The following is a 27,638-nucleotide window of genomic DNA, read 5'->3' as shown; positions in this document are numbered from 1 at the left end:
GTTAAAGGAGAAGCTATGCATGACACTGTAAAGAGTTTGAGTAGCTGTAATATGCCATTCTTTCGCAGAGGCGATATCATAGCCTATGAAGTCCATCTGAGGCGTGATTATTGCTGGTTGAAAACTTAACCCAATACCCCGCTTGGGATGACTTGAAATATAGTCAGCCTTGGCAATTTTGATAGTCTCATGTGAGACTGCTATAAATGTGAAAGAGAAGATAGTGAAAAGACCAAACATGGCTTCTATATAACCCTTTTGAGGTTTCAGCTGACGGTTGAACATTATCTTGCAACTAGGTAGAAACAGAAAAAAGGTGTCAGTAAGTATATGCTGTGTCAGAAGTAGTGTTCGGGAGAATGAACTCAGCAACAGCGGGTTTGGGCCCACAATTTCAGCTTTGCCCCCACACTGCCTCGAAATGTTCCAAGTAGTACGTTACCCAAAGCCACTTTACCCACTTTGTCTTGCCTCCTCTAGAGGCAGCTATGGCAAGATTTACATGAAAAGGTTTTGGGTTCGACCCCCATTGCAGCTGAGCCAGTGTTGCTGATTACCCAAAGTGATTTGCTCTCGATATTGCTTTTGTCCAGGAAAAAGGGAACATCTATTGAACAAGTACCCCACCTTGCCATTAATTACATGTAATCGAGAATCCACCAGTGTTAGGTAGGGGGCGAACTGCTAGACATACCAATGTAACAACAAATAATACAGTTTGCGGAGAAGCTGTGCGAGATACTGCAAACAGTTTGAATAGCTGAATTCTGAAATTCTATCGCAGTGGCATTATCATAGCCTATGAGGTCCATCCGAGGAGTGGTTATTGTTGGGTGACAACTTAACCCAAAACTCTACATTGGAACGACATGAAATATAGTCAGAAGTAGTCTTGGGGAGAATAGGTTCAGCAACAGGGGTATTGGTCCACAATTCCAGTATTGCCCCCACACTGCCTCTAATTCTTGCAAGAAGTAAGGTACCCTTAGCCACGTTATACACTTCCACTAGAGGCAGCGGTGGCAAGGTTGAGTTGAAAAGGTTTTGGGTTTGCGACCCATTGCAGCTGAACCAGTGGTGCAACTTACCCAACATGCTTTGCTCTCGATATTGTTTTTTTACATACGTGAAAAAGGTAACATCTATTGAATAAGTACCCCACCTTGCCATGAATGACATGTAATCAAGAATCCACCAAAGTGGCAGGTAGGGGGCGAACTGCTAGACATTGCAATGTTAAAACACAATATTACCGTTAAAGGAGAAGCTATGCATGACACTGTAAAGAGTTTGAGTAGCTGTAATATGCCATTCTTTCGCAGAGGCGATATCATAGCCTATGAAGTCCATCTGAGGCGTGATTATTGCTGGTTGAAAACTTAACCCAATACCCCGCTTGGGATGACTTGAAATATAGTCAGCCTTGGCAATTTTTGATAGTCTCATGTGAGACTGCTATAAATGTGAAAGAGAAGATAGTGAAAAGACCAAACATGGCTTCTATATAACCCTTTTGAGGTTTCAGCTGACGGTTGAACATTATCTTGCAACTAGGTAGAAACAGAAAAAAGGTGTCAGTAAGTATATGCTGTGTCAGAAGTAGTGTTCGGGAGAATGAACTCAGCAACAGCGGGTTTGGGCCCACAATTTCAGCTTTGCCCCCACACTGCCTCGAAATGTTCCAAGTAGTACGTTACCCAAAGCCACTTTACCCACTTTGTCTTGCCTCCTCTAGAGGCAGCTATGGCAAGATTTACATGAAAAGGTTTTGGGTTCGACCCCATTGCAGCTGAGCCAGTGTTGCTGATTACCCAAAGTGATTTGCTCTCGATATTGCTTTTGTCCAGGAAAAAGGGAACATCTATTGAACAAGTACCCCACCTTGCCATTAATTACATGTAATCGAGAATCCACCAGTGTTAGGTAGGGGGCGAACTGCTAGACATACCAATGTAACAACAAATAATACAGTTTGCGGAGAAGCTGTGCGAGATACTGCAAACAGTTTGAATAGCTGAATTCTGAAATTCTATCGCAGTGGCATTATCATAGCCTATGAGGTCCATCCGAGGAGTGGTTATTGTTGGGTGACAACTTAACCCAAAACTCTACATTGGAACGACATGAAATATAGTCAGAAGTAGTCTTGGGGAGAATAGGTTCAGCAACAGGGGTATTGGTCCACAATTCCAGTATTGCCCCCACACTGCCTCTAATTCTTGCAAGAAGTAAGGTACCCTTAGCCACGTTATACACTTCCACTAGAGGCAGCGGTGGCAAGGTTGAGTTGAAAAGGTTTTGGGTTTGCGACCCATTGCAGCTGAACCAGTGGTGCAACTTACCCAACATGCTTTGCTCTCGATATTGTTTTTTACATACGTGAAAAAGGTAACATCTATTGAATAAGTACCCCACCTTGCCATGAATGACATGTAATCAAGAATCCACCAAAGTGGCAGGTAGGGGGCGAACTGCTAGACATTGCAATGTTAAAACACAATATTCCCGTTAAAGGAGAAGCTATGCATGACACTGTAAAGAGTTTGAGTAGCTGTAATATGCCATTCTTTGCAGAGGCGATATCATAGCCTATGAAGTCCATCTGAGGCGTGATTATTGCTGGTTGAAAACTTAACCCAATACCCCGCTTGGGATGACTTGAAATATAGTCAGCCTTGGCAATTTTGATAGTCTCATGTGAGACTGCTATAAATGTGAAAGAGAAGATAGTGAAAAGACCAAACATGGCTTCTATATAACCCTTTTGAGGTTTCAGCTGACGGTTGAACATTATCTTGCAACTAGGTAGAAACAGAAAAAAGGTGTCAGTAAGTATATGCTGTGTCAGAAGTAGTGTTCGGGAGAATGAACTCAGCAACAGCGGGTTTGGGCCCACAATTTCAGCTTTGCCCCCACACTGCCTCGAAATGTTCCAAGTAGTACGTTACCCAAAGCCACTTTACCCACTTTGTCTTGCCTCCTCTAGAGGCAGCTATGGCAAGATTTACATGAAAAGGTTTTGGGTTCGACCCCATTGCAGCTGAGCCAGTGTTGCTGATTACCCAAAGTGATTTGCTCTCGATATTGCTTTTGTCCAGGAAAAAGGGAACATCTATTGAACAAGTACCCCACCTTGCCATTAATTACATGTAATCGAGAATCCACCAGTGTTAGGTAGGGGGCGAACTGCTAGACATACCAATGTAACAACAAATAATACAGTTTGCGGAGAAGCTGTGCGAGATACTGCAAACAGTTTGAATAGCTGAATTCTGAAATTCTATCGCAGTGGCATTATCATAGCCTATGAGGTCCATCCGAGGAGTGGTTATTGTTGGGTGACAACTTAACCCAAAACTCTACATTGGAACGACATGAAATATAGTCAGAAGTAGTCTTGGGAGAATAGGTTCAGCAACAGGGGTATTGGTCCACAATTCCAGTATTGCCCCCACACTGCCTCTAATTCTTGCAAGAAGTAAGGTACCCTTAGCCACGTTATACACTTCCACTAGAGGCAGCGGTGGCAAGGTTGAGTTGAAAAGGTTTTGGGTTTGCGACCCATTGCAGCTGAACCAGTGGTGCAACTTACCCAACATGCTTTGCTCTCGATATTGTTTTTTTACATACGTGAAAAAGGTAACATCTATTGAATAAGTACCCCACCTTGCCATGAATGACATGTAATCAAGAATCCACCAAAGTGGCAGGTAGGGGGCGAACTGCTAGACATTGCAATGTTAAAACACAATATTACCGTTAAAGGAGAAGCTATGCATGACACTGTAAAGAGTTTGAGTAGCTGTAATATGCCATTCTTTCGCAGAGGCGATATCATAGCCTATGAAGTCCATCTGAGGCGTGATTATTGCTGGTTGAAAACTTAACCCAATACCCCGCTTGGGATGACTTGAAATATAGTCAGCCTTGGCAATTTTTGATAGTCTCATGTGAGACTGCTATAAATGTGAAAGAGAAGATAGTGAAAAGACCAAACATGGCTTCTATATAACCCTTTTGAGGTTTCAGCTGACGGTTGAACATTATCTTGCAACTAGGTAGAAACAGAAAAAGGTGTCAGTAAGTATATGCTGTGTCAGAAGTAGTGTTCGGGAGAATGAACTCAGCAACAGCGGGTTTGGGCCCACAATTTCAGCTTTGCCCCCACACTGCCTCGAAATGTTCCAAGTAGTACGTTACCCAAAGCCACTTTACCCACTTTGTCTTGCCTCCTCTAGAGGCAGCTATGGCAAGATTTACATGAAAAGGTTTTGGGTTCGACCCCCATTGCAGCTGAGCCAGTGTTGCTGATTACCCAAAGTGATTTGCTCTCGATATTGCTTTTGTCCAGGAAAAAGGGAACATCTATTGAACAAGTACCCCACCTTGCCATTAATTACATGTAATCGAGAATCCACCAGTGTTAGGTAGGGGGCGAACTGCTAGACATACCAATGTAACAACAAATAATACAGTTTGCGGAGAAGCTGTGCGAGATACTGCAAACAGTTTGAATAGCTGAATTCTGAAATTCTATCGCAGTGGCATTATCATAGCCTATGAGGTCCATCCGAGGAGTGGTTATTGTTGGGTGACAACTTAACCCAAAACTCTACATTGGAACGACATGAAATATAGTCAGAAGTAGTCTTGGGGAGAATAGGTTCAGCAACAGGGGTATTGGTCCACAATTCCAGTATTGCCCCCACACTGCCTCTAATTCTTGCAAGAAGTAAGGTACCCTTAGCCACGTTATACACTTCCACTAGAGGCAGCGGTGGCAAGGTTGAGTTGAAAAGGTTTTGGGTTTGCGACCCATTGCAGCTGAACCAGTGGTGCAACTTACCCAACATGCTTTGCTCTCGATATTGTTTTTTTACATACGTGAAAAAGGTAACATCTATTGAATAAGTACCCCACCTTGCCATGAATGACATGTAATCAAGAATCCACCAAAGTGGCAGGTAGGGGGCGAACTGCTAGACATTGCAATGTTAAAACACAATATTCCCGTTAAAGGAGAAGCTATGCATGACACTGTAAAGAGTTTGAGTAGCTGTAATATGCCATTCTTTCGCAGAGGCGATATCATAGCCTATGAAGTCCATCTGAGGCGTGATTATTGCTGGTTGAAAACTTAACCCAATACCCCGCTTGGGATGACTTGAAATATAGTCAGCCTTGGCAATTTTTGATAGTCTCATGTGAGACTGCTATAAATGTGAAAGAGAAGATAGTGAAAAGACCAAACATGGCTTCTATATAACCCTTTTGAGGTTTCAGCTGACGGTTGAACATTATCTTGCAACTAGGTAGAAACAGAAAAAAAGGTGTCAGTAAGTATATGCTGTGTCAGAAGTAGTGTTCGGGAGAATGAACTCAGCAACAGCGGGTTTGGGCCCACAATTTCAGCTTTGCCCCCACACTGCCTCGAAATGTTCCAAGTAGTACGTTACCCAAAGCCACTTTACCCACTTTGTCTTGCCTCCTCTAGAGGCAGCTATGGCAAGATTTACATGAAAAGGTTTTGGGTTCGACCCCCATTGCAGCTGAGCCAGTGTTGCTGATTACCCAAAGTGATTTGCTCTCGATATTGCTTTTGTCCAGGAAAAAGGGAACATCTATTGAACAAGTACCCCACCTTGCCATTAATTACATGTAATCGAGAATCCACCAGTGTTAGGTAGGGGGCGAACTGCTAGACATACCAATGTAACAACAAATAATACAGTTTGCGGAGAAGCTGTGCGAGATACTGCAAACAGTTTGAATAGCTGAATTCTGAAATTCTATCGCAGTGGCATTATCATAGCCTATGAGGTCCATCCGAGGAGTGGTTATTGTTGGGTGACAACTTAACCCAAAACTCTACATTGGAACGACATGAAATATAGTCAGAAGTAGTCTTGGGGAGAATAGGTTCAGCAACAGGGGTATTGGTCCACAATTCCAGTATTGCCCCCACACTGCCTCTAATTCTTGCAAGAAGTAAGGTACCCTTAGCCACGTTATACACTTCCACTAGAGGCAGCGGTGGCAAGGTTGAGTTGAAAAGGTTTTGGGTTTGCGACCCATTGCAGCTGAACCAGTGGTGCAACTTACCCAACATGCTTTGCTCTCGATATTGTTTTTTTACATACGTGAAAAAGGTAACATCTATTGAATAAGTACCCCACCTTGCCATGAATGACATGTAATCAAGAATCCACCAAAGTGGCAGGTAGGGGGCGAACTGCTAGACATTGCAATGTTAAAACACAATATTCCCGTTAAAGGAGAAGCTATGCATGACACTGTAAAGAGTTTGAGTAGCTGTAATATGCCATTCTTTCGCAGAGGCGATATCATAGCCTATGAAGTCCATCTGAGGCGTGATTATTGCTGGTTGAAAACTTAACCCAATACCCCGCTTGGGATGACTTGAAATATAGTCAGCCTTGGCAATTTTTGATAGTCTCATGTGAGACTGCTATAAATGTGAAAGAGAAGATAGTGAAAAGACCAAACATGGCTTCTATATAACCCTTTTGAGGTTTCAGCTGACGGTTGAACATTATCTTGCAACTAGGTAGAAACAGAAAAAGGTGTCAGTAAGTATATGCTGTGTCAGAAGTAGTGTTCGGGAGAATGAACTCAGCAACAGCGGGTTTGGGCCCACAATTTCAGCTTTGCCCCCACACTGCCTCGAAATGTTCCAAGTAGTACGTTACCCAAAGCCACTTTACCCACTTTGTCTTGCCTCCTCTAGAGGCAGCTATGGCAAGATTTACATGAAAAGGTTTTGGGTTCGACCCCCATTGCAGCTGAGCCAGTGTTGCTGATTACCCAAAGTGATTTGCTCTCGATATTGCTTTTGTCCAGGAAAAAGGGAACATCTATTGAACAAGTACCCCACCTTGCCATTAATTACATGTAATCGAGAATCCACCAGTGTTAGGTAGGGGGCGAACTGCTAGACATACCAATGTAACAACAAATAATACAGTTTGCGGAGAAGCTGTGCGAGATACTGCAAACAGTTTGAATAGCTGAATTCTGAAATTCTATCGCAGTGGCATTATCATAGCCTATGAGGTCCATCCGAGGAGTGGTTATTGTTGGGTGACAACTTAACCCAAAACTCTACATTGGAACGACATGAAATATAGTCAGAAGTAGTCTTGGGGAGAATAGGTTCAGCAACAGGGGTATTGGTCCACAATTCCAGTATTGCCCCCACACTGCCTCTAATTCTTGCAAGAAGTAAGGTACCCTTAGCCACGTTATACACTTCCACTAGAGGCAGCGGTGGCAAGGTTGAGTTGAAAAGGTTTTGGGTTTGCGACCCATTGCAGCTGAACCAGTGGTGCAACTTACCCAACATGCTTTGCTCTCGATATTGTTTTTACATACGTGAAAAAGGTAACATCTATTGAATAAGTACCCCACCTTGCCATGAATGACATGTAATCAAGAATCCACCAAAGTGGCAGGTAGGGGGCGAACTGCTAGACATTGCAATGTTAAAACACAATATTCCCGTTAAAGGAGAAGCTATGCATGACACTGTAAAGAGTTTGAGTAGCTGTAATATGCCATTCTTTCGCAGAGGCGATATCATAGCCTATGAAGTCCATCTGAGGCGTGATTATTGCTGGTTGAAAACTTAACCCAATACCCCGCTTGGGATGACTTGAAATATAGTCAGCCTTGGCAATTTTTGATAGTCTCATGTGAGACTGCTATAAATGTGAAAGAGAAGATAGTGAAAAGACCAAACATGGCTTCTATATAACCCTTTTGAGGTTTCAGCTGACGGTTGAACATTATCTTGCAACTAGGTAGAAACAGAAAAAAGGTGTCAGTAAGTATATGCTGTGTCAGAAGTAGTGTTCGGGAGAATGAACTCAGCAACAGCGGGTTTGGGCCCACAATTTCAGCTTTGCCCCCACACTGCCTCGAAATGTTCCAAGTAGTACGTTACCCAAAGCCACTTTACCCACTTTGTCTTGCCTCCTCTAGAGGCAGCTATGGCAAGATTTACATGAAAAGGTTTTGGGTTCGACCCCCATTGCAGCTGAGCCAGTGTTGCTGATTACCCAAAGTGATTTGCTCTCGATATTGCTTTTGTCCAGGAAAAAGGGAACATCTATTGAACAAGTACCCCACCTTGCCATTAATTACATGTAATCGAGAATCCACCAGTGTTAGGTAGGGGCGAACTGCTAGACATACCAATGTAACAACAAATAATACAGTTTGCGGAGAAGCTGTGCGAGATACTGCAAACAGTTTGAATAGCTGAATTCTGAAATTCTATCGCAGTGGCATTATCATAGCCTATGAGGTCCATCCGAGGAGTGGTTATTGTTGGGTGACAACTTAACCCAAAACTCTACATTGGAACGACATGAAATATAGTCAGAAGTAGTCTTGGGGAGAATAGGTTCAGCAACAGGGGGTATTGGTCCACAATTCCAGTATTGCCCCCACACTGCCTCTAATTCTTGCAAGAAGTAAGGTACCCTTAGCCACGTTATACACTTCCACTAGAGGCAGCGGTGGCAAGGTTGAGTTGAAAAGGTTTTGGGTTTGCGACCCATTGCAGCTGAACCAGTGGTGCAACTTACCCAACATGCTTTGCTCTCGATATTGTTTTTTTACATACGTGAAAAAGGTAACATCTATTGAATAAGTACCCCACCTTGCCATGAATGACATGTAATCAAGAATCCACCAAAGTGGCAGGTAGGGGGCGAACTGCTAGACATTGCAATGTTAAAACACAATATTACCGTTAAAGGAGAAGCTATGCATGACACTGTAAAGAGTTTGAGTAGCTGTAATATGCCATTCTTTCGCAGAGGCGATATCATAGCCTATGAAGTCCATCTGAGGCGTGATTATTGCTGGTTGAAAACTTAACCCAATACCCCGCTTGGGATGACTTGAAATATAGTCAGCCTTGGCAATTTTGATAGTCTCATGTGAGACTGCTATAAATGTGAAAGAGAAGATAGTGAAAAGACCAAACATGGCTTCTATATAACCCTTTTGAGGTTTCAGCTGACGGTTGAACATTATCTTGCAACTAGGTAGAAACAGAAAAAGGTGTCAGTAAGTATATGCTGTGTCAGAAGTAGTGTTCGGGAGAATGAACTCAGCAACAGCGGGTTTGGGCCCACAATTTCAGCTTTGCCCCCACACTGCCTCGAAATGTTCCAAGTAGTACGTTACCCAAAGCCACTTTACCCACTTTGTCTTGCCTCCTCTAGAGGCAGCTATGGCAAGATTTACATGAAAAGGTTTTGGGTTCGACCCCCATTGCAGCTGAGCCAGTGTTGCTGATTACCCAAAGTGATTTGCTCTCGATATTGCTTTTGTCCAGGAAAAAAGGGAACATCTATTGAACAAGTACCCCACCTTGCCATTAATTACATGTAATCGAGAATCCACCAGTGTTAGGTAGGGGGCGAACTGCTAGACATACCAATGTAACAACAAATAATACAGTTTGCGGAGAAGCTGTGCGAGATACTGCAAACAGTTTGAATAGCTGAATTCTGAAATTCTATCGCAGTGGCATTATCATAGCCTATGAGGTCCATCCGAGGAGTGGTTATTGTTGGGTGACAACTTAACCCAAAACTCTACATTGGAACGACATGAAATATAGTCAGAAGTAGTCTTGGGGAGAATAGGTTCAGCAACAGGGGGTATTGGTCCACAATTCCAGTATTGCCCCCACACTGCCTCTAATTCTTGCAAGAAGTAAGGTACCCTTAGCCACGTTATACACTTCCACTAGAGGCAGCGGTGGCAAGGTTGAGTTGAAAAGGTTTTGGGTTTGCGACCCATTGCAGCTGAACCAGTGGTGCAACTTACCCAACATGCTTTGCTCTCGATATTGTTTTTTTACATACGTGAAAAAGGTAACATCTATTGAATAAGTACCCCACCTTGCCATGAATGACATGTAATCAAGAATCCACCAAAGTGGCAGGTAGGGGGCGAACTGCTAGACATTGCAATGTTAAAACACAATATTACCGTTAAAGGAGAAGCTATGCATGACACTGTAAAGAGTTTGAGTAGCTGTAATATGCCATTCTTTCGCAGAGGCGATATCATAGCCTATGAAGTCCATCTGAGGCGTGATTATTGCTGGTTGAAAACTTAACCCAATACCCCGCTTGGGATGACTTGAAATATAGTCAGCCTTGGCAATTTTGATAGTCTCATGTGAGACTGCTATAAATGTGAAAGAGAAGATAGTGAAAAGACCAAACATGGCTTCTATATAACCCTTTTGAGGTTTCAGCTGACGGTTGAACATTATCTTGCAACTAGGTAGAAACAGAAAAAAGGTGTCAGTAAGTATATGCTGTGTCAGAAGTAGTGTTCGGGAGAATGAACTCAGCAACAGCGGGTTTGGGCCCACAATTTCAGCTTTGCCCCCACACTGCCTCGAAATGTTCCAAGTAGTACGTTACCCAAAGCCACTTTACCCACTTTGTCTTGCCTCCTCTAGAGGCAGCTATGGCAAGATTTACATGAAAAGGTTTTGGGTTCGACCCCATTGCAGCTGAGCCAGTGTTGCTGATTACCCAAAGTGATTTGCTCTCGATATTGCTTTTGTCCAGGAAAAAGGGAACATCTATTGAACAAGTACCCCACCTTGCCATTAATTACATGTAATCGAGAATCCACCAGTGTTAGGTAGGGGGCGAACTGCTAGACATACCAATGTAACAACAAATAATACAGTTTGCGGAGAAGCTGTGCGAGATACTGCAAACAGTTTGAATAGCTGAATTCTGAAATTCTATCGCAGTGGCATTATCATAGCCTATGAGGTCCATCCGAGGAGTGGTTATTGTTGGGTGACAACTTAACCCAAAACTCTACATTGGAACGACATGAAATATAGTCAGAAGTAGTCTTGGGGAGAATAGGTTCAGCAACAGGGGTATTGGTCCACAATTCCAGTATTGCCCCCACACTGCCTCTAATTCTTGCAAGAAGTAAGGTACCCTTAGCCACGTTATACACTTCCACTAGAGGCAGCGGTGGCAAGGTTGAGTTGAAAAGGTTTTGGGTTTGCGACCCATTGCAGCTGAACCAGTGGTGCAACTTACCCAACATGCTTTGCTCTCGATATTGTTTTTTTACATACGTGAAAAAGGTAACATCTATTGAATAAGTACCCCACCTTGCCATGAATGACATGTAATCAAGAATCCACCAAAGTGGCAGGTAGGGGGCGAACTGCTAGACATTGCAATGTTAAAACACAATATTCCCGTTAAAGGAGAAGCTATGCATGACACTGTAAAGAGTTTGAGTAGCTGTAATATGCCATTCTTTCGCAGAGGCGATATCAAGCCTATGAAGTCCATCTGAGGCGTGATTATTGCTGGTTGAAAACTTAACCCAATACCCCGCTTGGGATGACTTGAAATATAGTCAGCCTTGGCAATTTTTGATAGTCTCATGTGAGACTGCTATAAATGTGAAAGAGAAGATAGTGAAAAGACCAAACATGGCTTCTATATAACCCTTTTGAGGTTTCAGCTGACGGTTGAACATTATCTTGCAACTAGGTAGAAACAGAAAAAAGGTGTCAGTAAGTATATGCTGTGTCAGAAGTAGTGTTCGGGAGAATGAACTCAGCAACAGCGGGTTTGGGCCCACAATTTCAGCTTTGCCCCCACACTGCCTCGAAATGTTCCAAGTAGTACGTTACCCAAAGCCACTTTACCCACTTTGTCTTGCCTCCTCTAGAGGCAGCTATGGCAAGATTTACATGAAAAGGTTTTGGGTTCGACCCCATTGCAGCTGAGCCAGTGTTGCTGATTACCCAAAGTGATTTGCTCTCGATATTGCTTTTGTCCAGGAAAAAGGGAACATCTATTGAACAAGTACCCCACCTTGCCATTAATTACATGTAATCGAGAATCCACCAGTGTTAGGTAGGGGGCGAACTGCTAGACATACCAATGTAACAACAAATAATACAGTTTGCGGAGAAGCTGTGCGAGATACTGCAAACAGTTTGAATAGCTGAATTCTGAAATTCTATCGCAGTGGCATTATCATAGCCTATGAGGTCCATCCGAGGAGTGGTTATTGTTGGGTGACAACTTAACCCAAAACTCTACATTGGAACGACATGAAATATAGTCAGAAGTAGTCTTGGGGAGAATAGGTTCAGCAACAGGGGTATTGGTCCACAATTCCAGTATTGCCCCCACACTGCCTCTAATTCTTGCAAGAAGTAAGGTACCCTTAGCCACGTTATACACTTCCACTAGAGGCAGCGGTGGCAAGGTTGAGTTGAAAAGGTTTTGGGTTTGCGACCCATTGCAGCTGAACCAGTGGTGCAACTTACCCAACATGCTTTGCTCTCGATATTGTTTTTTACATACGTGAAAAAGGTAACATCTATTGAATAAGTACCCCACCTTGCCATGAATGACATGTAATCAAGAATCCACCAAAGTGGCAGGTAGGGGGCGAACTGCTAGACATTGCAATGTTAAAACACAATATTCCCGTTAAAGGAGAAGCTATGCATGACACTGTAAAGAGTTTGAGTAGCTGTAATATGCCATTCTTTCGCAGAGGCGATATCATAGCCTATGAAGTCCATCTGAGGCGTGATTATTGCTGGTTGAAAACTTAACCCAATACCCCGCTTGGGATGACTTGAAATATAGTCAGCCTTGGCAATTTTGATAGTCTCATGTGAGACTGCTATAAATGTGAAAGAGAAGATAGTGAAAAGACCAAACATGGCTTCTATATAACCCTTTTGAGGTTTCAGCTGACGGTTGAACATTATCTTGCAACTAGGTAGAAACAGAAAAAGGTGTCAGTAAGTATATGCTGTGTCAGAAGTAGTGTTCGGGAGAATGAACTCAGCAACAGCGGGTTTGGGCCCACAATTTCAGCTTTGCCCCCACACTGCCTCGAAATGTTCCAAGTAGTACGTTACCCAAAGCCACTTTACCCACTTTGTCTTGCCTCCTCTAGAGGCAGCTATGGCAAGATTTACATGAAAAGGTTTTGGGTTCGACCCCCATTGCAGCTGAGCCAGTGTTGCTGATTACCCAAAGTGATTTGCTCTCGATATTGCTTTTGTCCAGGAAAAAGGGAACATCTATTGAACAAGTACCCCACCTTGCCATTAATTACATGTAATCGAGAATCCACCAGTGTTAGGTAGGGGGCGAACTGCTAGACATACCAATGTAACAACAAATAATACAGTTTGCGGAGAAGCTGTGCGAGATACTGCAAACAGTTTGAATAGCTGAATTCTGAAATTCTATCGCAGTGGCATTATCATAGCCTATGAGGTCCATCCGAGGAGTGGTTATTGTTGGGTGACAACTTAACCCAAAACTCTACATTGGAACGACATGAAATATAGTCAGAAGTAGTCTTGGGGAGAATAGGTTCAGCAACAGGGGTATTGGTCCACAATTCCAGTATTGCCCCCACACTGCCTCTAATTCTTGCAAGAAGTAAGGTACCCTTAGCCACGTTATACACTTCCACTAGAGGCAGCGGTGGCAAGGTTGAGTTGAAAAGGTTTTGGGTTTGCGACCCATTGCAGCTGAACCAGTGGTGCAACTTACCCAACATGCTTTGCTCTCGATATTGTTTTTACATACGTGAAAAAGGTAACATCTATTGAATAAGTACCCCACCTTGCCATGAATGACATGTAATCAAGAATCCACCAAAGTGGCAGGTAGGGGGCGAACTGCTAGACATTGCAATGTTAAAACACAATATTACCGTTAAAGGAGAAGCTATGCATGACACTGTAAAGAGTTTGAGTAGCTGTAATATGCCATTCTTTCGCAGAGGCGATATCATAGCCTATGAAGTCCATCTGAGGCGTGATTATTGCTGGTTGAAAACTTAACCCAATACCCCGCTTGGGATGACTTGAAATATAGTCAGCCTTGGCAATTTTTGATAGTCTCATGTGAGACTGCTATAAATGTGAAAGAGAAGATAGTGAAAAGACCAAACATGGCTTCTATATAACCCTTTTGAGGTTTCAGCTGACGGTTGAACATTATCTTGCAACTAGGTAGAAACAGAAAAAAGGTGTCAGTAAGTATATGCTGTGTCAGAAGTAGTGTTCGGGAGAATGAACTCAGCAACAGCGGGTTTGGGCCCACAATTTCAGCTTTGCCCCCACACTGCCTCGAAATGTTCCAAGTAGTACGTTACCCAAAGCCACTTTACCCACTTTGTCTTGCCTCCTCTAGAGGCAGCTATGGCAAGATTTACATGAAAAGGTTTTGGGTTCGACCCCCATTGCAGCTGAGCCAGTGTTGCTGATTACCCAAAGTGATTTGCTCTCGATATTGCTTTTGTCCAGGAAAAAGGGAACATCTATTGAACAAGTACCCCACCTTGCCATTAATTACATGTAATCGAGAATCCACCAGTGTTAGGTAGGGGGCGAACTGCTAGACATACCAATGTAACAACAAATAATACAGTTTGCGGAGAAGCTGTGCGAGATACTGCAAACAGTTTGAATAGCTGAATTCTGAAATTCTATCGCAGTGGCATTATCATAGCCTATGAGGTCCATCCGAGGAGTGGTTATTGTTGGGTGACAACTTAACCCAAAACTCTACATTGGAACGACATGAAATATAGTCAGAAGTAGTCTTGGGGAGAATAGGTTCAGCAACAGGGGGTATTGGTCCACAATTCCAGTATTGCCCCCACACTGCCTCTAATTCTTGCAAGAAGTAAGGTACCCTTAGCCACGTTATACACTTCCACTAGAGGCAGCGGTGGCAAGGTTGAGTTGAAAAGGTTTTGGGTTTGCGACCCATTGCAGCTGAACCAGTGGTGCAACTTACCCAACATGCTTTGCTCTCGATATTGTTTTTTTACATACGTGAAAAAGGTAACATCTATTGAATAAGTACCCCACCTTGCCATGAATGACATGTAATCAAGAATCCACCAAAGTGGCAGGTAGGGGGCGAACTGCTAGACATTGCAATGTTAAAACACAATATTACCGTTAAAGGAGAAGCTATGCATGACACTGTAAAGAGTTTGAGTAGCTGTAATATGCCATTCTTTCGCAGAGGCGATATCATAGCCTATGAAGTCCATCTGAGGCGTGATTATTGCTGGTTGAAAACTTAACCCAATACCCCGCTTGGGATGACTTGAAATATAGTCAGCCTTGGCAATTTTTGATAGTCTCATGTGAGACTGCTATAAATGTGAAAGAGAAGATAGTGAAAAGACCAAACATGGCTTCTATATAACCCTTTTGAGGTTTCAGCTGACGGTTGAACATTATCTTGCAACTAGGTAGAAACAGAAAAAAGGTGTCAGTAAGTATATGCTGTGTCAGAAGTAGTGTTCGGGAGAATGAACTCAGCAACAGCGGGTTTGGGCCCACAATTTCAGCTTTGCCCCCACACTGCCTCGAAATGTTCCAAGTAGTACGTTACCCAAAGCCACTTTACCCACTTTGTCTTGCCTCCTCTAGAGGCAGCTATGGCAAGATTTACATGAAAAGGTTTTGGGTTCGACCCCCATTGCAGCTGAGCCAGTGTTGCTGATTACCCAAAGTGATTTGCTCTCGATATTGCTTTTGTCCAGGAAAAAGGGAACATCTATTGAACAAGTACCCCACCTTGCCATTAATTACATGTAATCGAGAATCCACCAGTGTTAGGTAGGGGGCGAACTGCTAGACATACCAATGTAACAACAAATAATACAGTTTGCGGAGAAGCTGTGCGAGATACTGCAAACAGTTTGAATAGCTGAATTCTGAAATTCTATCGTGGTGGCATTATCATAGCCTATGAGGTCCATCCGAGGAGTGGTTATTGTTGGGTGACAACTTAACCCAAAACTCTACATTGGAACGACATGAAATATAGTCAGAAGTAGTCTTGGGGAGAATAGGTTCAGCAACAGGGGGTATTGGTCCACAATTCCAGTATTGCCCCACACTGCCTCTAATTCTTGCAAGAAGTAAGGTACCCTTAGCCACGTTATACACTTCCACTAGAGGCAGCGGTGGCAAGGTTGAGTTGAAAAGGTTTTGGGTTTGCGACCCATTGCAGCTGAACCAGTGGTGCAACTTACCCAACATGCTTTGCTCTCGATATTGTTTTTTTACATACGTGAAAAAGGTAACATCTATTGAATAAGTACCCCACCTTGCCATGAATGACATGTAATCAAGAATCCACCAAAGTGGCAGGTAGGGGGCGAACTGCTAGACATTGCAATGTTAAAACACAATATTACCGTTAAAGGAGAAGCTATGCATGACACTGTAAAGAGTTTGAGTAGCTGTAATATGCCATTCTTTCGCAGAGGCGATATCATAGCCTATGAAGTCCATCTGAGGCGTGATTATTGCTGGTTGAAAACTTAACCCAATACCCCGCTTGGGATGACTTGAAATATAGTCAGCCTTGGCAATTTTGATAGTCTCATGTGAGACTGCTATAAATGTGAAAGAGAAGATAGTGAAAAGACCAAACATGGCTTCTATATAACCCTTTTGAGGTTTCAGCTGACGGTTGAACATTATCTTGCAACTAGGTAGAAACAGAAAAAAGGTGTCAGTAAGTATATGCTGTGTCAGAAGTAGTGTTCGGGAGAATGAACTCAGCAACAGCGGGTTTGGGCCCACAATTTCAGCTTTGCCCCCACACTGCCTCGAAATGTTCCAAGTAGTACGTTACCCAAAGCCACTTTACCCACTTTGTCTTGCCTCCTCTAGAGGCAGCTATGGCAAGATTTACATGAAAAGGTTTTGGGTTCGACCCCCATTGCAGCTGAGCCAGTGTTGCTGATTACCCAAAGTGATTTGCTCTCGATATTGCTTTTGTCCAGGAAAAAGGGAACATCTATTGAACAAGTACCCCACCTTGCCATTAATTACATGTAATCGAGAATCCACCAGTGTTAGGTAGGGGGCGAACTGCTAGACATACCAATGTAACAACAAATAATACAGTTTGCGGAGAAGCTGTGCGAGATACTGCAAACAGTTTGAATAGCTGAATTCTGAAATTCTATCGCAGTGGCATTATCATAGCCTATGAGGTCCATCCGAGGAGTGGTTATTGTTGGGTGACAACTTAACCCAAAACTCTACATTGGAACGACATGAAATATAGTCAGAAGTAGTCTTGGGGAGAATAGGTTCAGCAACAGGGGGTATTGGTCCACAATTCCAGTATTGCCCCCACACTGCCTCTAATTCTTGCAAGAAGTAAGGTACCCTTAGCCACGTTATACACTTCCACTAGAGGCAGCGGTGGCAAGGTTGAGTTGAAAAGGTTTTGGGTTTGCGACCCATTGCAGCTGAACCAGTGGTGCAACTTACCCAACATGCTTTGCTCTCGATATTGTTTTTTTACATACGTGAAAAAGGTAACATCTATTGAATAAGTACCCCACCTTGCCATGAATGACATGTAATCAAGAATCCACCAAAGTGGCAGGTAGGGGGCGAACTGCTAGACATTGCAATGTTAAAACACAATATTCCCGTTAAAGGAGAAGCTATGCATGACACTGTAAAGAGTTTGAGTAGCTGTAATATGCCATTCTTTCGCAGAGGCGATATCATAGCCTATGAAGTCCATCTGAGGCGTGATTATTGCTGGTTGAAAACTTAACCCAATACCCCGCTTGGGATGACTTGAAATATAGTCAGCCTTGGCAATTTTTGATAGTCTCATGTGAGACTGCTATAAATGTGAAAGAGAAGATAGTGAAAAGACCAAACATGGCTTCTATATAACCCTTTTGAGGTTTCAGCTGACGGTTGAACATTATCTTGCAACTAGGTAGAAACAGAAAAAAGGTGTCAGTAAGTATATGCTGTGTCAGAAGTAGTGTTCGGGAGAATGAACTCAGCAACAGCGGGTTTGGGCCCACAATTTCAGCTTTGCCCCCACACTGCCTCGAAATGTTCCAAGTAGTACGTTACCCAAAGCCACTTTACCCACTTTGTCTTGCCTCCTCTAGAGGCAGCTATGGCAAGATTTACATGAAAAGGTTTTGGGTTCGACCCCCATTGCAGCTGAGCCAGTGTTGCTGATTACCCAAAGTGATTTGCTCTCGATATTGCTTTTGTCCAGGAAAAAGGGAACATCTATTGAACAAGTACCCCACCTTGCCATTAATTACATGTAATCGAGAATCCACCAGTGTTAGGTAGGGGGCGAACTGCTAGACATACCAATGTAACAACAAATAATACAGTTTGCGGAGAAGCTGTGCGAGATACTGCAAACAGTTTGAATAGCTGAATTCTGAAATTCTATCGCAGTGGCATTATCATAGCCTATGAGGTCCATCCGAGGAGTGGTTATTGTTGGGTGACAACTTAACCCAAAACTCTACATTGGAACGACATGAAATATAGTCAGAAGTAGTCTTGGGGAGAATAGGTTCAGCAACAGGGGGTATTGGTCCACAATTCCAGTATTGCCCCCACACTGCCTCTAATTCTTGCAAGAAGTAAGGTACCCTTAGCCACGTTATACACTTCCACTAGAGGCAGCGGTGGCAAGGTTGAGTTGAAAAGGTTTTGGGTTTGCGACCCATTGCAGCTGAACCAGTGGTGCAACTTACCCAACATGCTTTGCTCTCGATATTGTTTTTTTACATACGTGAAAAAGGTAACATCTATTGAATAAGTACCCCACCTTGCCATGAATGACATGTAATCAAGAATCCACCAAAGTGGCAGGTAGGGGGCGAACTGCTAGACATTGCAATGTTAAAACACAATATTACCGTTAAAGGAGAAGCTATGCATGACACTGTAAAGAGTTTGAGTAGCTGTAATATGCCATTCTTTCGCAGAGGCGATATCATAGCCTATGAAGTCCATCTGAGGCGTGATTATTGCTGGTTGAAAACTTAACCCAATACCCCGCTTGGGATGACTTGAAATATAGTCAGCCTTGGCAATTTTTGATAGTCTCATGTGAGACTGCTATAAATGTGAAAGAGAAGATAGTGAAAAGACCAAACATGGCTTCTATATAACCCTTTTGAGGTTTCAGCTGACGGTTGAACATTATCTTGCAACTAGGTAGAAACAGAAAAAGGTGTCAGTAAGTATATGCTGTGTCAGAAGTAGTGTTCGGGAGAATGAACTCAGCAACAGCGGGTTTGGGCCCACAATTTCAGCTTTGCCCCCACACTGCCTCGAAATGTTCCAAGTAGTACGTTACCCAAAGCCACTTTACCCACTTTGTCTTGCCTCCTCTAGAGGCAGCTATGGCAAGATTTACATGAAAAGGTTTTGGGTTCGACCCCCATTGCAGCTGAGCCAGTGTTGCTGATTACCCAAAGTGATTTGCTCTCGATATTGCTTTTGTCCAGGAAAAAGGGAACATCTATTGAACAAGTACCCCACCTTGCCATTAATTACATGTAATCGAGAATCCACCAGTGTTAGGTAGGGGGCGAACTGCTAGACATACCAATGTAACAACAAATAATACAGTTTGCGGAGAAGCTGTGCGAGATACTGCAAACAGTTTGAATAGCTGAATTCTGAAATTCTATCGCAGTGGCATTATCATAGCCTATGAGGTCCATCCGAGGAGTGGTTATTGTTGGGTGACAACTTAACCCAAAACTCTACATTGGAACGACATGAAATATAGTCAGAAGTAGTCTTGGGGAGAATAGGTTCAGCAACAGGGGTATTGGTCCACAATTCCAGTATTGCCCCCACACTGCCTCTAATTCTTGCAAGAAGTAAGGTACCCTTAGCCACGTTATACACTTCCACTAGAGGCAGCGGTGGCAAGGTTGAGTTGAAAAGGTTTTGGGTTTGCGACCCATTGCAGCTGAACCAGTGGTGCAACTTACCCAACATGCTTTGCTCTCGATATTGTTTTTTTACATACGTGAAAAAGGTAACATCTATTGAATAAGTACCCCACCTTGCCATGAATGACATGTAATCAAGAATCCACCAAAGTGGCAGGTAGGGGGCGAACTGCTAGACATTGCAATGTTAAAACACAATATTACCGTTAAAGGAGAAGCTATGCATGACACTGTAAAGAGTTTGAGTAGCTGTAATATGCCATTCTTTCGCAGAGGCGATATCATAGCCTATGAAGTCCATCTGAGGCGTGATTATTGCTGGTTGAAAACTTAACCCAATACCCCGCTTGGGATGACTTGAAATATAGTCAGCCTTGGCAATTTTTGATAGTCTCATGTGAGACTGCTATAAATGTGAAAGAGAAGATAGTGAAAAGACCAAACATGGCTTCTATATAACCCTTTTGAGGTTTCAGCTGACGGTTGAACATTATCTTGCAACTAGGTAGAAACAGAAAAAGGTGTCAGTAAGTATATGCTGTGTCAGAAGTAGTGTTCGGGAGAATGAACTCAGCAACAGCGGGTTTGGGCCCACAATTTCAGCTTTGCCCCCACACTGCCTCGAAATGTTCCAAGTAGTACGTTACCCAAAGCCACTTTACCCACTTTGTCTTGCCTCCTCTAGAGGCAGCTATGGCAAGATTTACATGAAAAGGTTTTGGGTTCGACCCCCATTGCAGCTGAGCCAGTGTTGCTGATTACCCAAAGTGATTTGCTCTCGATATTGCTTTTGTCCAGGAAAAAGGGAACATCTATTGAACAAGTACCCCACCTTGCCATTAATTACATGTAATCGAGAATCCACCAGTGTTAGGTAGGGGGCGAACTGCTAGACATACCAATGTAACAACAAATAATACAGTTTGCGGAGAAGCTGTGCGAGATACTGCAAACAGTTTGAATAGCTGAATTCTGAAATTCTATCGCAGTGGCATTATCATAGCCTATGAGGTCCATCCGAGGAGTGGTTATTGTTGGGTGACAACTTAACCCAAAACTCTACATTGGAACGACATGAAATATAGTCAGAAGTAGTCTTGGGGAGAATAGGTTCAGCAACAGGGGGTATTGGTCCACAATTCCAGTATTGCCCCCACACTGCCTCTAATTCTTGCAAGAAGTAAGGTACCCTTAGCCACGTTATACACTTCCACTAGAGGCAGCGGTGGCAAGGTTGAGTTGAAAAGGTTTTGGGTTTGCGACCCATTGCAGCTGAACCAGTGGTGCAACTTACCCAACATGCTTTGCTCTCGATATTGTTTTTTTACATACGTGAAAAAGGTAACATCTATTGAATAAGTACCCCACCTTGCCATGAATGACATGTAATCAAGAATCCACCAAAGTGGCAGGTAGGGGGCGAACTGCTAGACATTGCAATGTTAAAACACAATATTACCGTTAAAGGAGAAGCTATGCATGACACTGTAAAGAGTTTGAGTAGCTGTAATATGCCATTCTTTCGCAGAGGCGATATCATAGCCTATGAAGTCCATCTGAGGCGTGATTATTGCTGGTTGAAAACTTAACCCAATACCCCGCTTGGGATGACTTGAAATATAGTCAGCCTTGGCAATTTTTGATAGTCTCATGTGAGACTGCTATAAATGTGAAAGAGAAGATAGTGAAAAGACCAAACATGGCTTCTATATAACCCTTTTGAGGTTTCAGCTGACGGTTGAACATTATCTTGCAACTAGGTAGAAACAGAAAAAAGGTGTCAGTAAGTATATGCTGTGTCAGAAGTAGTGTTCGGGAGAATGAACTCAGCAACAGCGGGTTTGGGCCCACAATTTCAGCTTTGCCCCCACACTGCCTCGAAATGTTCCAAGTAGTACGTTACCCAAAGCCACTTTACCCACTTTGTCTTGCCTCCTCTAGAGGCAGCTATGGCAAGATTTACATGAAAAGGTTTTGGGTTCGACCCCCATTGCAGCTGAGCCAGTGTTGCTGATTACCCAAAGTGATTTGCTCTCGATATTGCTTTTGTCCAGGAAAAAGGGAACATCTATTGAACAAGTACCCCACCTTGCCATTAATTACATGTAATCGAGAATCCACCAGTGTTAGGTAGGGGGCGAACTGCTAGACATACCAATGTAACAACAAATAATACAGTTTGCGGAGAAGCTGTGCGAGATACTGCAAACAGTTTGAATAGCTGAATTCTGAAATTCTATCGCAGTGGCATTATCATAGCCTATGAGGTCCATCCGAGGAGTGGTTATTGTTGGGTGACAACTTAACCCAAAACTCTACATTGGAACGACATGAAATATAGTCAGAAGTAGTCTTGGGGAGAATAGGTTCAGCAACAGGGGTATTGGTCCACAATTCCAGTATTGCCCCCACACTGCCTCTAATTCTTGCAAGAAGTAAGGTACCCTTAGCCACGTTATACACTTCCACTAGAGGCAGCGGTGGCAAGGTTGAGTTGAAAAGGTTTTGGGTTTGCGACCCATTGCAGCTGAACCAGTGGTGCAACTTACCCAACATGCTTTGCTCTCGATATTGTTTTTTTACATACGTGAAAAAGGTAACATCTATTGAATAAGTACCCCACCTTGCCATGAATGACATGTAATCAAGAATCCACCAAAGTGGCAGGTAGGGGGCGAACTGCTAGACATTGCAATGTTAAAACACAATATTCCCGTTAAAGGAGAAGCTATGCATGACACTGTAAAGAGTTTGAGTAGCTGTAATATGCCATTCTTTCGCAGAGGCGATATCATAGCCTATGAAGTCCATCTGAGGCGTGATTATTGCTGGTTGAAAACTTAACCCAATACCCCGCTTGGGATGACTTGAAATATAGTCAGCCTTGGCAATTTTTGATAGTCTCATGTGAGACTGCTATAAATGTGAAAGAGAAGATAGTGAAAAGACCAAACATGGCTTCTATATAACCCTTTTGAGGTTTCAGCTGACGGTTGAACATTATCTTGCAACTAGGTAGAAACAGAAAAAAGGTGTCAGTAAGTATATGCTGTGTCAGAAGTAGTGTTCGGGAGAATGAACTCAGCAACAGCGGGTTTGGGCCCACAATTTCAGCTTTGCCCCCACACTGCCTCGAAATGTTCCAAGTAGTACGTTACCCAAAGCCACTTTACCCACTTTGTCTTGCCTCCTCTAGAGGCAGCTATGGCAAGATTTACATGAAAAGGTTTTGGGTTCGACCCCCATTGCAGCTGAGCCAGTGTTGCTGATTACCCAAAGTGATTTGCTCTCGATATTGCTTTTGTCCAGGAAAAAAGGGAACATCTATTGAACAAGTACCCCACCTTGCCATTAATTACATGTAATCGAGAATCCACCAGTGTTAGGTAGGGGGCGAACTGCTAGACATACCAATGTAACAACAAATAATACAGTTTGCGGAGAAGCTGTGCGAGATACTGCAAACAGTTTGAATAGCTGAATTCTGAAATTCTATCGCAGTGGCATTATCATAGCCTATGAGGTCCATCCGAGGAGTGGTTATTGTTGGGTGACAACTTAACCCAAAACTCTACATTGGAACGACATGAAATATAGTCAGAAGTAGTCTTGGGGAGAATAGGTTCAGCAACAGGGGTATTGGTCCACAATTCCAGTATTGCCCCCACACTGCCTCTAATTCTTGCAAGAAGTAAGGTACCCTTAGCCACGTTATACACTTCCACTAGAGGCAGCGGTGGCAAGGTTGAGTTGAAAAGGTTTTGGGTTTGCGACCCATTGCAGCTGAACCAGTGGTGCAACTTACCCAACATGCTTTGCTCTCGATATTGTTTTTTTACATACGTGAAAAAGGTAACATCTATTGAATAAGTACCCCACCTTGCCATGAATGACATGTAATCAAGAATCCACCAAAGTGGCAGGTAGGGGGCGAACTGCTAGACATTGCAATGTTAAAACACAATATTACCGTTAAAGGAGAAGCTATGCATGACACTGTAAAGAGTTTGAGTAGCTGTAATATGCCATTCTTTCGCAGAGGCGATATCATAGCCTATGAAGTCCATCTGAGGCGTGATTATTGCTGGTTGAAAACTTAACCCAATACCCCGCTTGGGATGACTTGAAATATAGTCAGCCTTGGCAATTTTTGATAGTCTCATGTGAGACTGCTATAAATGTGAAAGAGAAGATAGTGAAAAGACCAAACATGGCTTCTATATAACCCTTTTGAGGTTTCAGCTGACGGTTGAACATTATCTTGCAACTAGGTAGAAACAGAAAAAAGGTGTCAGTAAGTATATGCTGTGTCAGAAGTAGTGTTCGGGAGAATGAACTCAGCAACAGCGGGTTTGGGCCCACAATTTCAGCTTTGCCCCCACACTGCCTCGAAATGTTCCAAGTAGTACGTTACCCAAAGCCACTTTACCCACTTTGTCTTGCCTCCTCTAGAGGCAGCTATGGCAAGATTTACATGAAAAGGTTTTGGGTTCGACCCCCATTGCAGCTGAGCCAGTGTTGCTGATTACCCAAAGTGATTTGCTCTCGATATTGCTTTTGTCCAGGAAAAAGGGAACATCTATTGAACAAGTACCCCACCTTGCCATTAATTACATGTAATCGAGAATCCACCAGTGTTAGGTAGGGGGCGAACTGCTAGACATACCAATGTAACAACAAATAATACAGTTTGCGGAGAAGCTGTGCGAGATACTGCAAACAGTTTGAATAGCTGAATTCTGAAATTCTATCGCAGTGGCATTATCATAGCCTATGAGGTCCATCCGAGGAGTGGTTATTGTTGGGTGACAACTTAACCCAAAACTCTACATTGGAACGACATGAAATATAGTCAGAAGTAGTCTTGGGGAGAATAGGTTCAGCAACAGGGGTATTGGTCCACAATTCCAGTATTGCCCCCACACTGCCTCTAATTCTTGCAAGAAGTAAGGTACCCTTAGCCACGTTATACACTTCCACTAGAGGCAGCGGTGGCAAGGTTGAGTTGAAAAGGTTTTGGGTTTGCGACCCATTGCAGCTGAACCAGTGGTGCAACTTACCCAACATGCTTTGCTCTCGATATTGTTTTTTTACATACGTGAAAAAGGTAACATCTATTGAATAAGTACCCCACCTTGCCATGAATGACATGTAATCAAGAATCCACCAAAGTGGCAGGTAGGGGGCGAACTGCTAGACATTGCAATGTTAAAACACAATATTACCGTTAAAGGAGAAGCTATGCATGACACTGTAAAGAGTTTGAGTAGCTGTAATATGCCATTCTTTCGCAGAGGCGATATCATAGCCTATGAAGTCCATCTGAGGCGTGATTATTGCTGGTTGAAAACTTAACCCAATACCCCGCTTGGGATGACTTGAAATATAGTCAGCCTTGGCAATTTTTGATAGTCTCATGTGAGACTGCTATAAATGTGAAAGAGAAGATAGTGAAAAGACCAAACATGGCTTCTATATAACCCTTTTGAGGTTTCAGCTGACGGTTGAACATTATCTTGCAACTAGGTAGAAACAGAAAAAAGGTGTCAGTAAGTATATGCTGTGTCAGAAGTAGTGTTCGGGAGAATGAACTCAGCAACAGCGGGTTTGGGCCCACAATTTCAGCTTTGCCCCCACACTGCCTCGAAATGTTCCAAGTAGTACGTTACCCAAAGCCACTTTACCCACTTTGTCTTGCCTCCTCTAGAGGCAGCTATGGCAAGATTTACATGAAAAGGTTTTGGGTTCGACCCCATTGCAGCTGAGCCAGTGTTGCTGATTACCCAAAGTGATTTGCTCTCGATATTGCTTTTGTCCAGGAAAAAAGGGAACATCTATTGAACAAGTACCCCACCTTGCCATTAATTACATGTAATCGAGAATCCACCAGTGTTAGGTAGGGGGCGAACTGCTAGACATACCAATGTAACAACAAATAATACAGTTTGCGGAGAAGCTGTGCGAGATACTGCAAACAGTTTGAATAGCTGAATTCTGAAATTCTATCGCAGTGGCATTATCATAGCCTATGAGGTCCATCCGAGGAGTGGTTATTGTTGGGTGACAACTTAACCCAAAACTCTACATTGGAACGACATGAAATATAGTCAGAAGTAGTCTTGGGGAGAATAGGTTCAGCAACAGGGGGTATTGGTCCACAATTCCAGTATTGCCCCCACACTGCCTCTAATTCTTGCAAGAAGTAAGGTACCCTTAGCCACGTTATACACTTCCACTAGAGGCAGCGGTGGCAAGGTTGAGTTGAAAAGGTTTTGGGTTTGCGACCCATTGCAGCTGAACCAGTGGTGCAACTTACCCAACATGCTTTGCTCTCGATATTGTTTTTTTACATACGTGAAAAAGGTAACATCTATTGAATAAGTACCCACCACCTTGCCATGAATGACATGTAATCAAGAATCCACCAAAGTGGCAGGTAGGGGGCGAACTGCTAGACATTGCAATGTTAAAACACAATATTACCGTTAAAGGAGAAGCTATGCATGACACTGTAAAGAGTTTGAGTAGCTGTAATATGCCATTCTTTCGCAGAGGCGATATCATAGCCTATGAAGTCCATCTGAGGCGTGATTATTGCTGGTTGAAAACTTAACCCAATACCCCGCTTGGGATGACTTGAAATATAGTCAGCCTTGGCAATTTTTGATAGTCTCATGTGAGACTGCTATAAATGTGAAAGAGAAGATAGTGAAAAGACCAAACATGGCTTCTATATAACCCTTTTGAGGTTTCAGCTGACGGTTGAACATTATCTTGCAACTAGGTAGAAACAGAAAAAAGGTGTCAGTAAGTATATGCTGTGTCAGAAGTAGTGTTCGGGAGAATGAACTCAGCAACAGCGGGTTTGGGCCCACAATTTCAGCTTGGCCCCACACTGCCTCGAAATGTTCCAAGTAGTACGTTACCCAAAGCCACTTTACCCACTTTGTCTTGCCTCCTCTAGAGGCAGCTATGGCAAGATTTACATGAAAAGGTTTTGGGTTCGACCCCCATTGCAGCTGAGCCAGTGTTGCTGATTACCCAAAGTGATTTGCTCTCGATATTGCTTTTGTCCAGGAAAAAGGGAACATCTATTGAACAAGTACCCCACCTTGCCATTAATTACATGTAATCGAGAATCCACCAGTGTTAGGTAGGGGGCGAACTGCTAGACATACCAATGTAACAACAAATAATACAGTTTGCGGAGAAGCTGTGCGAGATACTGCAAACAGTTTGAATAGCTGAATTCTGAAATTCTATCGCAGTGGCATTATCATAGCCTATGAGGTCCATCCGAGGAGTGGTTATTGTTGGGTGACAACTTAACCCAAAACTCTACATTGGAACGACATGAAATATAGTCAGAAGTAGTCTTGGGAGAATAGGTTCAGCAACAGGGGTATTGGTCCACAATTCCAGTATTGCCCCCACACTGCCTCTAATTCTTGCAAGAAGTAAGGTACCCTTAGCCACGTTATACACTTCCACTAGAGGCAGCGGTGGCAAGGTTGAGTTGAAAAGGTTTTGGGTTTGCGACCCATTGCAGCTGAACCAGTGGTGCAACTTACCCAACATGCTTTGCTCTCGATATTGTTTTTTTACATACGTGAAAAAGGTAACATCTATTGAATAAGTACCCCACCTTGCCATGAATGACATGTAATCAAGAATCCACCAAAGTGGCAGGTAGGGGGCGAACTGCTAGACATTGCAATGTTAAAACACAATATTACCGTTAAAGGAGAAGCTATGCATGACACTGTAAAGAGTTTGAGTAG

General features: G+C 43.2%; 22 non-coding genes across 22 annotated transcripts; all 22 read left to right on the top strand.

The window, feature by feature from the left end:
• Positions 1-56: 56 nt before the first annotated feature.
• Positions 57-197, top strand: LOC121840840. The gene has a single exon (XR_006079988.1). It is a non-coding gene; the product is annotated as a U4 spliceosomal RNA (small nuclear RNA).
• Positions 198-1,310: 1,113 nt separating this feature from the next.
• Positions 1,311-1,452, top strand: LOC121840827. The gene has a single exon (XR_006079972.1). It is a non-coding gene; the product is annotated as a U4 spliceosomal RNA (small nuclear RNA).
• Positions 1,453-2,563: 1,111 nt separating this feature from the next.
• LOC121840849 lies at positions 2,564-2,703 on the top strand. The gene has a single exon (XR_006079996.1). It is a non-coding gene; the product is annotated as a U4 spliceosomal RNA (small nuclear RNA).
• Positions 2,704-3,814: 1,111 nt separating this feature from the next.
• Positions 3,815-3,956, top strand: LOC121840826. Its single transcript, XR_006079971.1, has one exon. It is a non-coding gene; the product is annotated as a U4 spliceosomal RNA (small nuclear RNA).
• A 1,112-nt stretch (positions 3,957-5,068) lies between these two features.
• Positions 5,069-5,210, top strand: LOC121840824. Its single transcript, XR_006079970.1, has one exon. It is a non-coding gene; the product is annotated as a U4 spliceosomal RNA (small nuclear RNA).
• Positions 5,211-6,324: 1,114 nt separating this feature from the next.
• On the top strand, positions 6,325-6,466 carry LOC121840822. The gene has a single exon (XR_006079967.1). It is a non-coding gene; the product is annotated as a U4 spliceosomal RNA (small nuclear RNA).
• A 1,110-nt stretch (positions 6,467-7,576) lies between these two features.
• Positions 7,577-7,718, top strand: LOC121840821. Its single transcript, XR_006079966.1, has one exon. It is a non-coding gene; the product is annotated as a U4 spliceosomal RNA (small nuclear RNA).
• Positions 7,719-8,831: 1,113 nt separating this feature from the next.
• LOC121840839 lies at positions 8,832-8,972 on the top strand. Its single transcript, XR_006079987.1, has one exon. It is a non-coding gene; the product is annotated as a U4 spliceosomal RNA (small nuclear RNA).
• A 1,114-nt stretch (positions 8,973-10,086) lies between these two features.
• On the top strand, positions 10,087-10,227 carry LOC112223328. The gene has a single exon (XR_002949286.2). It is a non-coding gene; the product is annotated as a U4 spliceosomal RNA (small nuclear RNA).
• A 1,112-nt stretch (positions 10,228-11,339) lies between these two features.
• Positions 11,340-11,480, top strand: LOC121840848. Its single transcript, XR_006079995.1, has one exon. It is a non-coding gene; the product is annotated as a U4 spliceosomal RNA (small nuclear RNA).
• A 1,111-nt stretch (positions 11,481-12,591) lies between these two features.
• LOC121840838 lies at positions 12,592-12,732 on the top strand. Its single transcript, XR_006079986.1, has one exon. It is a non-coding gene; the product is annotated as a U4 spliceosomal RNA (small nuclear RNA).
• A 1,110-nt stretch (positions 12,733-13,842) lies between these two features.
• LOC121840820 lies at positions 13,843-13,984 on the top strand. Its single transcript, XR_006079965.1, has one exon. It is a non-coding gene; the product is annotated as a U4 spliceosomal RNA (small nuclear RNA).
• Positions 13,985-15,098: 1,114 nt separating this feature from the next.
• On the top strand, positions 15,099-15,240 carry LOC121840819. The gene has a single exon (XR_006079964.1). It is a non-coding gene; the product is annotated as a U4 spliceosomal RNA (small nuclear RNA).
• Positions 15,241-16,353: 1,113 nt separating this feature from the next.
• Positions 16,354-16,494, top strand: LOC121840837. Its single transcript, XR_006079985.1, has one exon. It is a non-coding gene; the product is annotated as a U4 spliceosomal RNA (small nuclear RNA).
• A 1,114-nt stretch (positions 16,495-17,608) lies between these two features.
• LOC121840818 lies at positions 17,609-17,750 on the top strand. The gene has a single exon (XR_006079963.1). It is a non-coding gene; the product is annotated as a U4 spliceosomal RNA (small nuclear RNA).
• Positions 17,751-18,864: 1,114 nt separating this feature from the next.
• LOC121840817 lies at positions 18,865-19,006 on the top strand. Its single transcript, XR_006079962.1, has one exon. It is a non-coding gene; the product is annotated as a U4 spliceosomal RNA (small nuclear RNA).
• A 1,112-nt stretch (positions 19,007-20,118) lies between these two features.
• Positions 20,119-20,260, top strand: LOC121840816. The gene has a single exon (XR_006079961.1). It is a non-coding gene; the product is annotated as a U4 spliceosomal RNA (small nuclear RNA).
• A 1,113-nt stretch (positions 20,261-21,373) lies between these two features.
• On the top strand, positions 21,374-21,515 carry LOC112223337. The gene has a single exon (XR_002949287.2). It is a non-coding gene; the product is annotated as a U4 spliceosomal RNA (small nuclear RNA).
• Positions 21,516-22,628: 1,113 nt separating this feature from the next.
• LOC121840814 lies at positions 22,629-22,770 on the top strand. The gene has a single exon (XR_006079959.1). It is a non-coding gene; the product is annotated as a U4 spliceosomal RNA (small nuclear RNA).
• Positions 22,771-23,884: 1,114 nt separating this feature from the next.
• On the top strand, positions 23,885-24,026 carry LOC121840812. The gene has a single exon (XR_006079958.1). It is a non-coding gene; the product is annotated as a U4 spliceosomal RNA (small nuclear RNA).
• A 1,113-nt stretch (positions 24,027-25,139) lies between these two features.
• Positions 25,140-25,281, top strand: LOC121840811. Its single transcript, XR_006079957.1, has one exon. It is a non-coding gene; the product is annotated as a U4 spliceosomal RNA (small nuclear RNA).
• A 1,116-nt stretch (positions 25,282-26,397) lies between these two features.
• LOC121840810 lies at positions 26,398-26,539 on the top strand. Its single transcript, XR_006079956.1, has one exon. It is a non-coding gene; the product is annotated as a U4 spliceosomal RNA (small nuclear RNA).
• Positions 26,540-27,638: the final 1,099 nt, after the last annotated feature.

The sequence above is a fragment of the Oncorhynchus tshawytscha genome, linkage group LG02 (genome assembly GCF_018296145.1).
Source record: "Oncorhynchus tshawytscha isolate Ot180627B linkage group LG02, Otsh_v2.0, whole genome shotgun sequence".
Classification (NCBI taxonomy): Eukaryota; Metazoa; Chordata; class Actinopteri; order Salmoniformes; family Salmonidae; genus Oncorhynchus; species Oncorhynchus tshawytscha.
Note: the sequence above shows the minus strand (reverse complement) of the source record. Positions and strands in the feature narration are given on the sequence as shown.